Here is a 12,696-nt window from a genome sequence, read left to right on the forward strand (position 1 = left end):
ATTTATTCCCAGCATATAAGGCCATGCAAACCCATCTCTCAACAACCTAGTCTGCTTGAGAGCACAAGCTTTACCTGGACACACTTCTGCCACCACCTGCCTCCAACACTGATCTCTCCTGCAGACAGAAGGAGAAAGTCCCATTTCTGGCAGAATGAAAGGGGCTGCCAGCTGCACTATAGGTGAGACTGTCTGCAAGCTCTACCTATGCCGGGAATTCCTTCCAGGCTGGGCTTGGAGGGTCCCTGTTGAGGATCCTATTGTGTGCTCAACAGGAACATCAGTACCAAGGAGCTCTGGTGAACTAAACCGCAAAGCATTCATGATGACCGACCCTTGGGCTTAGCAGGCCTGTCCTACCCCTTGCAACAGTACAGATGCATGGCTCAGAAGTCAACTTGTGAGATTTACACTGACTGCGACACACAGCTCAGTGATAGTGACCACTAGCTCAACCTCTTCAGTTATCTATTTTACCCTTTCCTCAGCTGACCATTCTTTTCCCCTGTCATGTAGGCCTTGCACTTAATCTGAACAGGCATAGAGGGAAGGACATTTCTTTCCACTTGGGACACCTATTTGCAGGGCCATCTTAATAGCATCATGGGCCCCTTGGTAAAGTAATGCACTTGGCCCCTACTGATGGAATTAAACATTATTAATTTGTTTGTTCAATAAAATAGATTTTATACAAAAATAATTCCATAATTCAAAGACTAATCAAATCAAAAATGGCACAGTACAGGGGAGAAGGCAGAAGGGCACAGTACAGGGGGGCAGGAGGGCAGGATACTGGGATCAGGAGGGCACAGTACATCTTCAAGGATGCTGCTCAGGACACGGCCATCCTGGGACAGCTTAGTATAAAGCGTGACTGGCCCGGCAAATCCTGGGACAGTTGGCAAGTATTATATAATGCAAGACTATCATGGAGCCCCCTGCACCTAGGGCCCCTGGGAAGTGCCCAGGGGTGCCAATGCATTAAGACAGCCCTGCCTTTTTGGGTGATAACTGTCAGAGGAGGAATTTGGCCTCATTTGGGAGGATTTCCATCTACTGCCTGCTGTGTCTCTACAGACAGAGTGAGGGGAAATCTCCCTAAGCCCTGGTTCACACTGGGCTGCGGGAGTGAAGCCGTGCGAGTTCAGCTGAACTCGCACGATTTCACTCCCGCCGGCAGTCCCGATTTCGGCCGCGATTTAAGAGACATCTGTGCAGGTTTCTGCACAGATGTCTATGTAAATCGCGGCCCGAAATCGCAAAAAGTAGTACAAGAACTACTTTTTGAAATCGGTGCAGCGCCGCAGATGCGGCGTCGCACCGATTAGGACGGCGCCATTGCCGACAATTGGGGGCATTTGAGATGCGATTTCACATGTGAAATCGCATCTCAAATCGAATGAAATCGCACCCAGTGTGAACCTGGGCTAAAGGGGACATAGAACCTGACAGAGTATTCAGAACGCACTTACCTCGAAACTTGCGCCGGCGGATCGTAACTCCCCCGGCGGAATTCAAATTCCGCGGCTAGGGGGAGTGTAGTATTTAAATCAGGCGCCCCCACGCCGATTTAAATGCGCATGCGCCGTCCGTGAATTTTTCCGGCGTGCATTGCTCCCAATGACGTCGCTAGGACGTCATTGGTTTCGGCGTGAGCGTAACTTGCGTTCAGCGCTTTTCTGAATCGACTTACGCAAACGACGTAAAAAATTCAAAACTCGGCGCGGGAACGACGGCCATACTTAACATTGGATACGCCGCATATAGCAGGGGTAAGTATACGCCGGAAAAAGCCGAACGCAAACGACTTAAAAAAAAAGCGACGGTCGGGCGTTCGTTTCTGAATCGGCGGAAATCGGAATTTGCATATTCGTCGCGTAAAATCCGAAGCGCCATCTAGCGGCCGGAGGGAGATTGCAGCCTAAGATCCGACGGTGTAGGTCACTTACACCTGTTGGATCTAAGGGAGATCTATGCGTAACTGATTCTTATGAATCAGTCGCATAGATCCGACCGTCGGATCTCAGAGATACGACGGCGTATCAGGAGATACGCCGTTGTATCTCTATCTGAATCTCCCCCAGAGAAAAATGTAAGAAATATAACTGAAAAAAGTTTAACTTGGAACTACATTTTAAGAGTACAGCCAATATGAATTTAAGAATAATAATGGCTAAAATTATTTGAAATAAATGTGTTGCATGCTGAGCAAAGCAGCTGTGAGCTGGTCATACACAACCAGGTTCTGATTTGTTAGATGAATAGTATTTACCAACAACTGTGTCGCGCCTCCAGGCTTGCATTTTTCTAATCAGACTGGAAATGAACCCAACTGCACTGCTATTAACTTTACTGCCTGAGAACCGGTATGTGTAATGAGGGTCCAAAAGGGGTTGTGACTGTTGTAAGTTTAAAGTGAAATGTCATGAAAGAAATTGCTGATGTCCTTCTAAAAATCCTAAATGCCCAGCACTTATTTCTACACGGGAAACTATCACTGTCCAATAAGCTGTATTCAAATCAAGTAGGTCAAAATAAAGTCTGTGTCTGCATACATGCAAGAAGGTGAGAACGACAGCCAGGCAGCTAGCAATTTTAGAAGTAGAGGACGAAATTATAGGCTTAGGGGCAGATCCACAAAGAAAGTACGCCGGCGTCTAGTGATACGCCGGCGTACTTTCAAAATTCCCGCGTTGTATCTTTGTTTTGAATCCTCAAAACAAGATACGACGGCATCTGGGTTAGATCCGACAGGCGTACGTCTTCGTACGCCTTCGGATCTTAGATGCAATTCTTCGGCGTCCCCGTCGTAATCCGTGTTGAGTATGCAAATTATCTATTTCCGACGATCCACGAACGTACGAGCGGCCGTCGCATTCTTTTACGTCGTTTCCGTTCGGCTTTTTTCGGCGTATAGTTAAAGCTGCTATCTGGTGGCGTACGTAATGTTAAGTATGGCCGTTAAGTATGTTTATTTTGTTTGCGTAAGTCGTCCGTGAATGGAGCTGGACGCCATTTACGTTCACGTCAAACCCAATGACGTCCTTGCGACGTCATTTGGAGCAATGCACACTGGGAGTTTTGATGGATGGGGCATGCGTAGTTCATTCGGCGCGGGGACGCGCTTCATTTAAATGAAACACGCCCCCCTACTCGCCGCATTTGAATTCCGCGCCCTTACGCCGCGAGAAATACACTACGCCGTCGTAAATTACGGTGCAAATTCTTTCAGGATTCAAACCAAAGCCAGGTAAGTTACGGTGGCGTAGCCTATCTCAGATACGATGCGCGGGTGCAGATCTTTGTGAATCTGCCCCTTAGTGGTTATCTCAGGACAGGTTACCTTTAAGGCTCCTTCATTAAGAGGTATGCACATGTAGCGCCTGTGTACTTTTCAGTACTGGTGCTATGTCAAATTTAGTGGGATGAGAGAGTTACTTGCTCTCATCCATATTGATTTATCTAAATGTGGGTGTTGCCAGCCCTGAACTGTTCCCTGGGTCATTCTGTGCTCCAGAGATGTAGTTCCATCAAAAAGGGACACTTTTGGACAATCTACAGTTTTCAGGCAGAAAGAACAGTTTTTATTATACAAAAGAACCTGTAGGACACTGGGCAGACCACTAGGGACAAGGGGGGTGTGTATTTTTTACATACAGTACTGTAATCTATAAGATTACAGTATACTGTATGTATTGTGTTTATTTACTTTTTTGAATTTGGCGCCGTTCTCCGTCCCCGTGCGTCGTAACGTCGCAGGGAACGGAGATCGGCGGCACACGGGGACACTGTGAATCGAGCGAGGACCCCGCTCGCTCACACTGCGGGGTGGCATCACAGGATCCAGGGACAAGGTGAGTAACTTGCCTGTGGATGCTGCGAGCAGGTAAGCCGCGCCGCTGCACACTCAGCTACCCCGAGCGTGACTCGGGGATACCGATCGCAGCATGAAAAACCCACCCCGAGTCACGCTCGGGGATTCCGCCAGGCAGGTTAATGCCGCGTACACACGACCGTTTTTCATGATGAGAAAAATCCAATTTTTTAAATTGGTCATTAAAAAAGACCGTGTGTAGGATCCAGAGCATTTTTCTCGTCGTAAAAAATAGGCATTAAAAATTCATTTTTCACGTCGTCGTTTTTCACATCGTCGTTTTTCACGTCGTGAAAAACGGTCGTGTGTACACGGCATGAGAATGCATTGTACACATTGTAGAGTTCATGGGGCAGATTCACATAGAATTAGATCGGCGCAGCATTGAAAATCAAAAGATCTGGATGGGCGTCATGACGTCACTTCCGGGTTTCTCGGCTGCCAATGGCGTCGGATTTAAAAAAGTACACAGTATTCAGAATTGCCGTTTTCGGCGATCTGAATACTTTGAAGTGCAAAGGAGGGCTCAGGGGTCTTTTAGACCCCCGATCCCCCCATATGGAGGCTGCTCTAGCCGAAAAGAGGAGGGCAACTTCATATTAATGTCCATGGTTTTGGAATGGAATCCCTAATCAGTCCATGTACTGTAGGTGTGATATTCAGGTGTATACATAAGTTTGGTCACATACAGAATTCCCCTTAAAAAATAAGTGCATCCAAAGTATCTCATATTTGGATAGACACTTTGGGGTTGATTTGCTAAAGGCAAATAGACTGCAGTTGCTCCAGAGCTTAGTAAATGAGATCAAGTTTTGCTTTGCAAAGAATACCCAATCACATGCAAGGAAAATAAAAAAAAGAACTGCATTTTTGCTTGCACATGATTGGATGATGGAAGTCAGTTGAGCTTCTACTCATTTACTAAGCTCTGGAGCAACTGCTCTTGCATAGTGCAACTGCACTTTGTAAAGTGCACAATCTCTTTGCCTTTTAGTAAATCAACCCCTTTTTCTCATTTTTTTTTAAGCAATCCCGATTCCATAACTATCTTGTGCCCTTACCCAACGTTGTTTCCTGGTCAAAAACAAGGTCAGTCACTGTGTCCCAGACTGTAGAATGTTCCTAGCATCTTCTACATCCCCACTCTCCTTCCCCCATGTTCTGCTCTCACCTCCTCTTTCTTGATGAGCTGCCCCATTGGATCATCTCCGTGCTGGCTCCAGCTGGATGGCATCACCCCCCGCCGTGACTGACACCAGATAAGGGGTGGGGCAACAAGAGAAGAGAGAGATGATCTGCGGGGATTGATATGAAGGTAGAGGTGATCTGGATTTTACAAGAGAGAAGGAATGAGGCACAAGCTCACAGAGGTGCATGGAAAGGGAGTGCATGGGGTTGGGAGGCAAAAGGGAGAAAACTCCAGGCAAAAATAACGTTTTCCAATGCAGGTTGGCTGTGCCTGCATGTCATGGGTAAACTGCTAATTTTTAACTAGAGGATTGGAGAATAGAGATATTCTCAGTGGCGGCTGGTGTTTTATTTGGGGGGGCAAACCCCCCCCCCCCCCCGAGCCGCCGGTGGCCCCCTCCCACAGCATTAACACAGCCCAGAGTTGAGCTTTATGACTCTATAAACTTTGCGTCCGAAGGTCCATCTTGCGGTAGCAGAGCAAAAGGACAGGGTGCACTATGCACACTTGGGTAATTCGGTAAAGTTTTTGGTGCACGTGTTGCACACCAACTGGTACCACCTTTGTCCTTTGTTTATAGTTGACAGTTTCCTTGGTTTAAAAAAAGGCAACATTTTAGTTACAACATCAATAAACTAGCCTTTTTTTTTGGGGGGGGGGGGGTTAGGGGCAGAGTTCTCATTGGGAACATAATCCTATTACGTACGAAACACTAAGTAAATGGTTAGGAAGGAAAGGACATTAGAGAAGACAGATCTCTCGAAGTATAGAAGACGATGGAGAAGGCATATACTGTAGCACACTTGTGGTAACGAAAAGTTCCAGGCAGAGATCTTCTGGGGCCTGGCTTCTGACAGAGGCCATGTAATGTCTTTATTAGCAAAATAATAAATGATCCAGAAAGTAAGACATGCCCTTCAAAGGGTGACAAAACATATGCACAAAATTGCTAGATGATTAACGATTTGGCTAAGACCAGAATAACCTAATGCCACTGTTCTAAGATTAATGGCAAAGTAACAATACCGCTGTTACAGAATGGGAACTTGACTTTTTACTGAGAAAAAGAGAAAAATTATGAAAAAAAATAAAGCTTACAATGAATGAGATGTGGATGTAATGTTATGGGGATTTACGACATGTGGTTTATAGAAGCGTGGTTACACAGTAGAGGGAAATCCTTCTCTAGGTAGTAATCACACTGTGGCATGATGGGATCTCTATTTCAGAAGCTGCTCCTGAAGCTGAAGCGTAAGTTGAGTTCCTCTTTAACCTCCCTGGCGGTATGATTCTTTCTGGTTTTAGGTGCTAAAAGCGGTACAATTATTTTGCATGAAAATTGGGTTTTTTTCATTGTAGCACTGTAATTCTTAGGAATAACTCACTTAAATCTGTCCAAACAAGAGTCTAGTAGACATCCCGGGTATGATAAAGTTTGAAAAACAAAATTATAAATTATAATATAATAAATAATTATAAATAATTATAACAAATAAAAATGTAATTCTAATAAAAAATATTCAATAATGTAATCAAATCAAAATCACTGAAATTTGCTCAGTTGCAGAATTGTTGCTGTCATTACTTTTATTTTTTTATGACGAATTTCCCCACAAATCGCTATCGCACAATTCTGCAAGTGATTATAATTTATTATCGCTGTTTTCTAGCTGCTCTAAAACCACTTTTGACATAAAGGGACACTTTTTGGTTGCTATGGACAATCTACAGTTTGCAGGGAGAAAGAACAGTTTTTATTATATAAAATGACATGTAGGGCACTGAGCAGACCACTAGGGACAAGGGGGGGGGGGGGTGTATTTTTTACATACAGTACTGTAATCTATAAGATTAGGGTATACTGTATGTAATGTGTTTGTTTACTTTTTTGAATTTGGCATCGATCTCCGCCCCGTGCATCGTAACGTTGCAGGGAACGGAGATCGGCGGCACGCGGGCACTGTGAATCGAGCGAGGACGCCGCTCGATCACACAGGGGAGGCATCGCAGGATCCAGGGACAAGGTCAGTAAACACTGCCTGTGGATGCTGCGAGGCAAGCTCGAGTCTGGCTCGGGGTTACCGCTTTTGGTAAAGAAATCTTACCCTGAGCCAGACTCAGGAATACCGACAGGTGGGTTAAGATAGGAATTATTTGAACCGACAATAACACTGATGACTTGAGTTAAAATGCATAGCTCCCAACTGTCCCTGATTTTGAGGGACTGTCCCTGATTTGGAAGAAATCCCGCTGTCTCTCTTTCCTCTTCATTTGTCCCTCATTTTGGTCTGATCTATGTAGTTGTATATAAAATGCACTATTTATCTTTCAAAAAGTGTCTCACAGTGCTAAATCATTCATCGATTTCTGCATTGGTAAATTTCAAAAGCCAATATAAAGGAATAGTAGTGGTTAAAAAAAAAGCACTTGTGGTTTTAACGAATCATTTTTTTTATCATTCTCCTTTAAGGGGGCGTGACCTATGCCTACATATTTTTGCTAATAGGTGTCCCTCGTTCCTAACGCAAAAAGTTGTAAGGCATGAAAATGTCATTAAAACTCAAACTGGTACTTAAATGTTCAGCAGTGACGGCGGGTGCTCCAGGTTTTTTTTTTTTGGGGGGGGGGCAAACAAACCACATGCCAAACCCCCTCCGTCGGTTGGTCGGAAGGTCATATCCCCCCCATCGCTCGGTCAATTGGCAAACCAACCCCCTCTGTAGCTCGCCCATCAGCCCCCCAGCTCAGCACTTACCTACCCTAATCTAGGTTGCGGGCAGCTTTGGCTGCTTCGCCCTATGTCTCTTCCTCCGCCGGTTCCTCCTGCGTCTCCTCCTCCGCCGGTTCCTCCTGCGTCTCCTCCTCCGCCGGTTTCTCCTGCGTCTCCTCCTCCGCCGGTTTCTCCTGCGTCTCCTCCTCTGCCGGTTCCTCCTGCGTCTCCTCCTCCGTGACCAATACGGTCGCTTCTCCTCTCGGTTAAGACCCGCTTCCTGATTGGTCAGGAGGAGAAGCAGGAAGACAAAGGCAAATCTTAATTCGCAGTTGTCAAATTCAAATCAATTAGAATTTTCAATTCTATTTGAATCCAAATCAAATTCCATCCAAATTGCATTGGAATTGAATTCCATTCTAAATCAAATTTATTCTATTTGAAATTCAAATTTTAGAAGATGGTTGTATTCTTTCTATTCTATTTTATTCTAATGTTTTTTTTTCTATTCTATTCTTTTATTTTATATTATTTTATATTATATTTTAATTATTTTTTATTCTTTTCAAATTAAAATCTATTCTATTAGAATTTAAAATTTTAGAAGATGGTTATGTTCTATTTTATTTTATTCTAATATATTCTATTCTCTAATATTCTATTCAATTATAATTGCAGCCATTGTGCCCATCAAATGCAGCCACGTGTGACTATCAAATGTAGCTACTGTGCCATCAATTGCAGCCAATGTGCCCATCATATGCAGTCACTGTGCCCATCATATGCAGCCACTGTGCCCATATGTAGCCAATATGCCCATCACATGCAGCTACGTGTGCCCATCAAATGCAGCCACTTGTGCCTATCAAATGCAGCAACTGTGCCCATCATTTGTAGCCACTGTGCCCATCATATGTAGCCACTGTGCCCATCATATGCAGCCACTCGTGGCCATAAAATGCAGCCAGTTGTGCCCATCAAATGCTGCCACTGTGACCCCCCCGACCACTGTCTGCCCAGCACTTCCCCCATCTTAGTGGCGGGTCAGGCAGCGGGTGATGGCAGTGAGCTGAGGGACGGCTCCTGTGTCCTTCCCGTCCTCTGTTGTGCCATTTTGCTAGGCGTCCAATCAGAGTGCGTCTGCCTTCAGCCAATCAGGTAATGGGTGTTAGACCCACGCTACCTGATTAGCGGAGAGACGGTTCAGTGTTAGAAAAGCAAATATTAATTAGCTTTTCTAACACATCTGGGTGGAATGCAAACGCAATGCTCTGCGTTTGCAGTCCACCTTTTGGGAAGCCTATTAGAACCTATGGCTCTAATCAGGTGCTTCAAAAAAACACCCCCGACGCTGCAATTCAGGCGTCCGAAAAGGGGCCGGATGCCTGAATTGGGGGTGGCAGCTGCAGCCATGGATAGATTCATGGTATGTATGAATCTATCTATTAGTCATAGAGGGGGTGGCTGGAGAGAGGGGGCGGCACCATTAATGGACGGCCCGCCCCTGATGAGTAGCTTCTGACTTAAAATTTTTGGATGGGGAGGCCGGAACACCGCTTTAGGTATAAATACAAATGTTCTTTTTACAGATACATTTTGAAACTAGTAACATTATGAGGTTTGTAAATAGAAGGGGGTCAGTATAATGGACCTTGCATTGCACTGTAGGGTCCTCTTTAAAGTGGAGGTTCATCCGAAAAAAAATATTTAACATTAGATTTAGGCTAATTAAGGGGAGCAGAAACGGGTATTTTTTTAAATCAATGCCGTACTTACCGTTGTAGAGATAGATGTTCTCCCGCCGCTTCCGGGTATGGTCTTCGGGACTGGGCGTTCCTATTTGATTGACAGCCTTCCGACGGTCGCATACAGCGCGTCACCAGTTGCCGAAAGAAGCCGAACGTCGGTGCGGCTCTATACGGCGCCTGCGCACCGACGTTCGGCTACTTTCGGAAACTCGTGACGCGCTGTATGCGACAGTCGGAAGGCTGTCAATCAAATAGGAACGCCCAGTCCCGCAGACCATACCCGGAAGCGGCGGGAGAACATCTATCTCTACAACGGTAAGTACGGCATTGATTTAAAAAAAAAATACATGTTTCTGCTCCCCTTAATTAGCCTAAATCTAATGTTAAAAATTTATATTTTGGGTGAACCTCCACTTTAAGGTGACTTTTATTCAGGTTGTATCTTTCACCTAAACTGTCAGCGATCCTGCAACGCAAAAGTTCCAACTAAGAAGCATAATGTCCTTCCCAGTCACTGGAAAAATTACTTTTTTTTCTAGGGCTGAGCTGATGGATTATCCTGACATAAAGTGTTGCCACTCGTTCAGGAACCAGAGAGAGAAATGCTTGAAAAATAAGATGTGAGAGAAATTAGAAAACTTAATCTAATATCAAATATATTATGTCAGCCAGAGAAATGGCACAAATTCTACAAGCCTAAAGCTTCATGTACATGGGACGTTTTTACAACTGCTCCTAAATGATTAAACTTGACAGATAGTAACCCACGTTTAAAATGTCTGTTTTGCCGCATTTAGCGGCGTTTTGCCACGTTTGCGTTTAGAAGCATTTAAAAAAAAAAAAGTATATATATATATATATACTTTTTTTTTTTTTTAAATAGCCAAAAATGAAAAACGCCTATAAACGAATCGCAGCTAAATGCTAGTTACCGCGCTTAGCCGCGTTTGCAGCTGAAACGTGGAAATCATCTGCGTCTGAACCCATTTTTTTTGCTTTCAAAGAAACGTTGTTAAACGCAACTGCCTAAAAATGGCAATAAACAAGACTGTGTACATGGTCACATAGGATAACATTAAGTGAGTTCAAGGGCAATTGAAAAAAGCGCCCAACTGCCTCTGAACGTACGTTTAGCAGCGTCCCGTGTACATGGGGCCTTAAAAGATTTCTGTTTGTATTTTAATGGCGGTTATTTCCTACGACTATTATTGCTAGTAATAGTGATAAAGCTAACACACCACTAGATTTTTTTTTTTTTTAAAGTAACAGTTACTTTCAGCTGAGTCTTATTATTATAATCATTATTATTATTATTATTATTATTATTATTATTATTATTATTATTATTATTATGTAGCACCCTCTACCACAGGTATGTGCTGGAGGTGTAGTGTTTGTAGGTTCTGTCAACGCAGGTAAATTTAAGCAGGCTTTACTCTGCGAGCTAAGTCTGTTTTTTTTTTGATCTGGGGGGCAGGGAGTGGTTAGTGTAGCAGTGGGTGTAACTGACATATACTTCATCTTTTGGGTGCCTGCTCTGCTTCCAGTGAGAATGTTCTTGAAAGAGGGGCAGGGTTGTGAGTTGGAGTGGCATGGAGTACATGTGATAAGCCCTGACCAATCCCCAACTAGGATTGGCAGGGGGCAGGCCTCCTACATCTACTCACAGTCATCCTGTTGAAGAGAGTTGTTAGCTGGGTGAACTGAAGGATGGAGTGCTAGACAGCGTACAGGAGAAACACCTCCATATGCTTGGGAGCTGGGAGGGAGCCTCTCCTTAAATGGTCATGGAGAGGTGTCCTGGAACAGGAGCTGGAGAAGCAGTTGGTCCGCATGGTCTGGGTAAATCCTTCAGGAAGGACTCAGGGCAGGAGTCGGTGAGTGAAGCACAGTGGAGATATGGAAGAGGCATGCAAGGGGAGCTGGGTGCAGAGCCAGAGGAGAGACTGTGGGGTTTGTGTCAAGTTGCTGCAGTCTGAAGGTGCAGGATTTGCAAGTCAGGCTTGCTGGGAACAGTAGTCCATCATCAGATATCTTTTACAACTAAATGTTCAGGGCCGCCAAGAAGGGGTATTGCAGCCCCTGTCCCATTAAGAATCATCAAGTGGAATTATTTCTAGGACTCATTCAGAGTGAGGCCTAGTCAGCTCAAGATGGTGGGACAGGATGTCTAATGCTGTGACAGGAAAGTGTTGTGCAGGAGGAGAAGTATGCTGGAGGTAGAAGTCTGCAGGGAGAGAGCAGAGGAGGAAAATGTAAAGAATTTCTGCTATAACATTTGCAAAGGTAATGAGTAAATCTCAATGACATTTTCAATGTAAAGCCGGCACAGCTATAACATTGCAAATGCCAATCTATCCTATGGGTATCCCATATCCTTTCCCCCAACCAAGTTCAATTCCCCAAATATACAACAAAACAAAGCAAAAGACTTTTCATCGTCTACAAGTGTGACGTATGGATGTCTGGCAGCAGGGTGAATATGCGTGGATGTTAGTAACTAGTGGCAACACACTGCTACAATTATTATCATTATTAATATACAGGATTTATATAGCACCAACAGTTTGTGTAGCGCTTTACAATGTTAGGACAAACAGTACAGTTACAATACAATTTAATACAGGAGAAATCAGAGGGCCCTACTTGTTAGCGCTTACAATCTAGAAGATTCCAATTCATTTTGGAATTTACAGCTGTGTGGCTAAATAAAAAATATCCTTATCCTTGTTTTACCGCTTTATGAAGAGGGATGAGTCAATCGTTCATGGGAGGTTTGCCAAACTTTGCTAAGGTTCTTTTTTTGTTGTTTATTTTTTGTTTTTTGTTTTTTTTAAAGAAAAAAGAGAAAAGAACAAAAAGTTAACAATAAATTAAAAAAAAAAAAATATGGGGGAAAAAAAGAAGAAAATAAATTAAAGTTTGCCCATTGATGTACATTTTTAGGGAAAATAGTACAGTTACAATAAAATCTAGAAGATTCTAACTAGTTTTCTAACAAGTTTTCAACTGATTCAACTAGTTTTATAGCTGCATGGTCACAATAAAAAATATCCTTATCCTTGTTTTACCTCTTTATGAAGAGGGATGAGTCGATTGTACCTGGGTATGGTTCATGGGAGGTTTGCCAACAAACTTTGCTAAGGGTTCTGAATGTAAATATCATTGACCAATA

This window comes from Rana temporaria, chromosome 1 (genome assembly GCF_905171775.1).
Source record: "Rana temporaria chromosome 1, aRanTem1.1, whole genome shotgun sequence".
Lineage (NCBI taxonomy): Eukaryota > Metazoa > Chordata > Amphibia > Anura > Ranidae > Rana > Rana temporaria.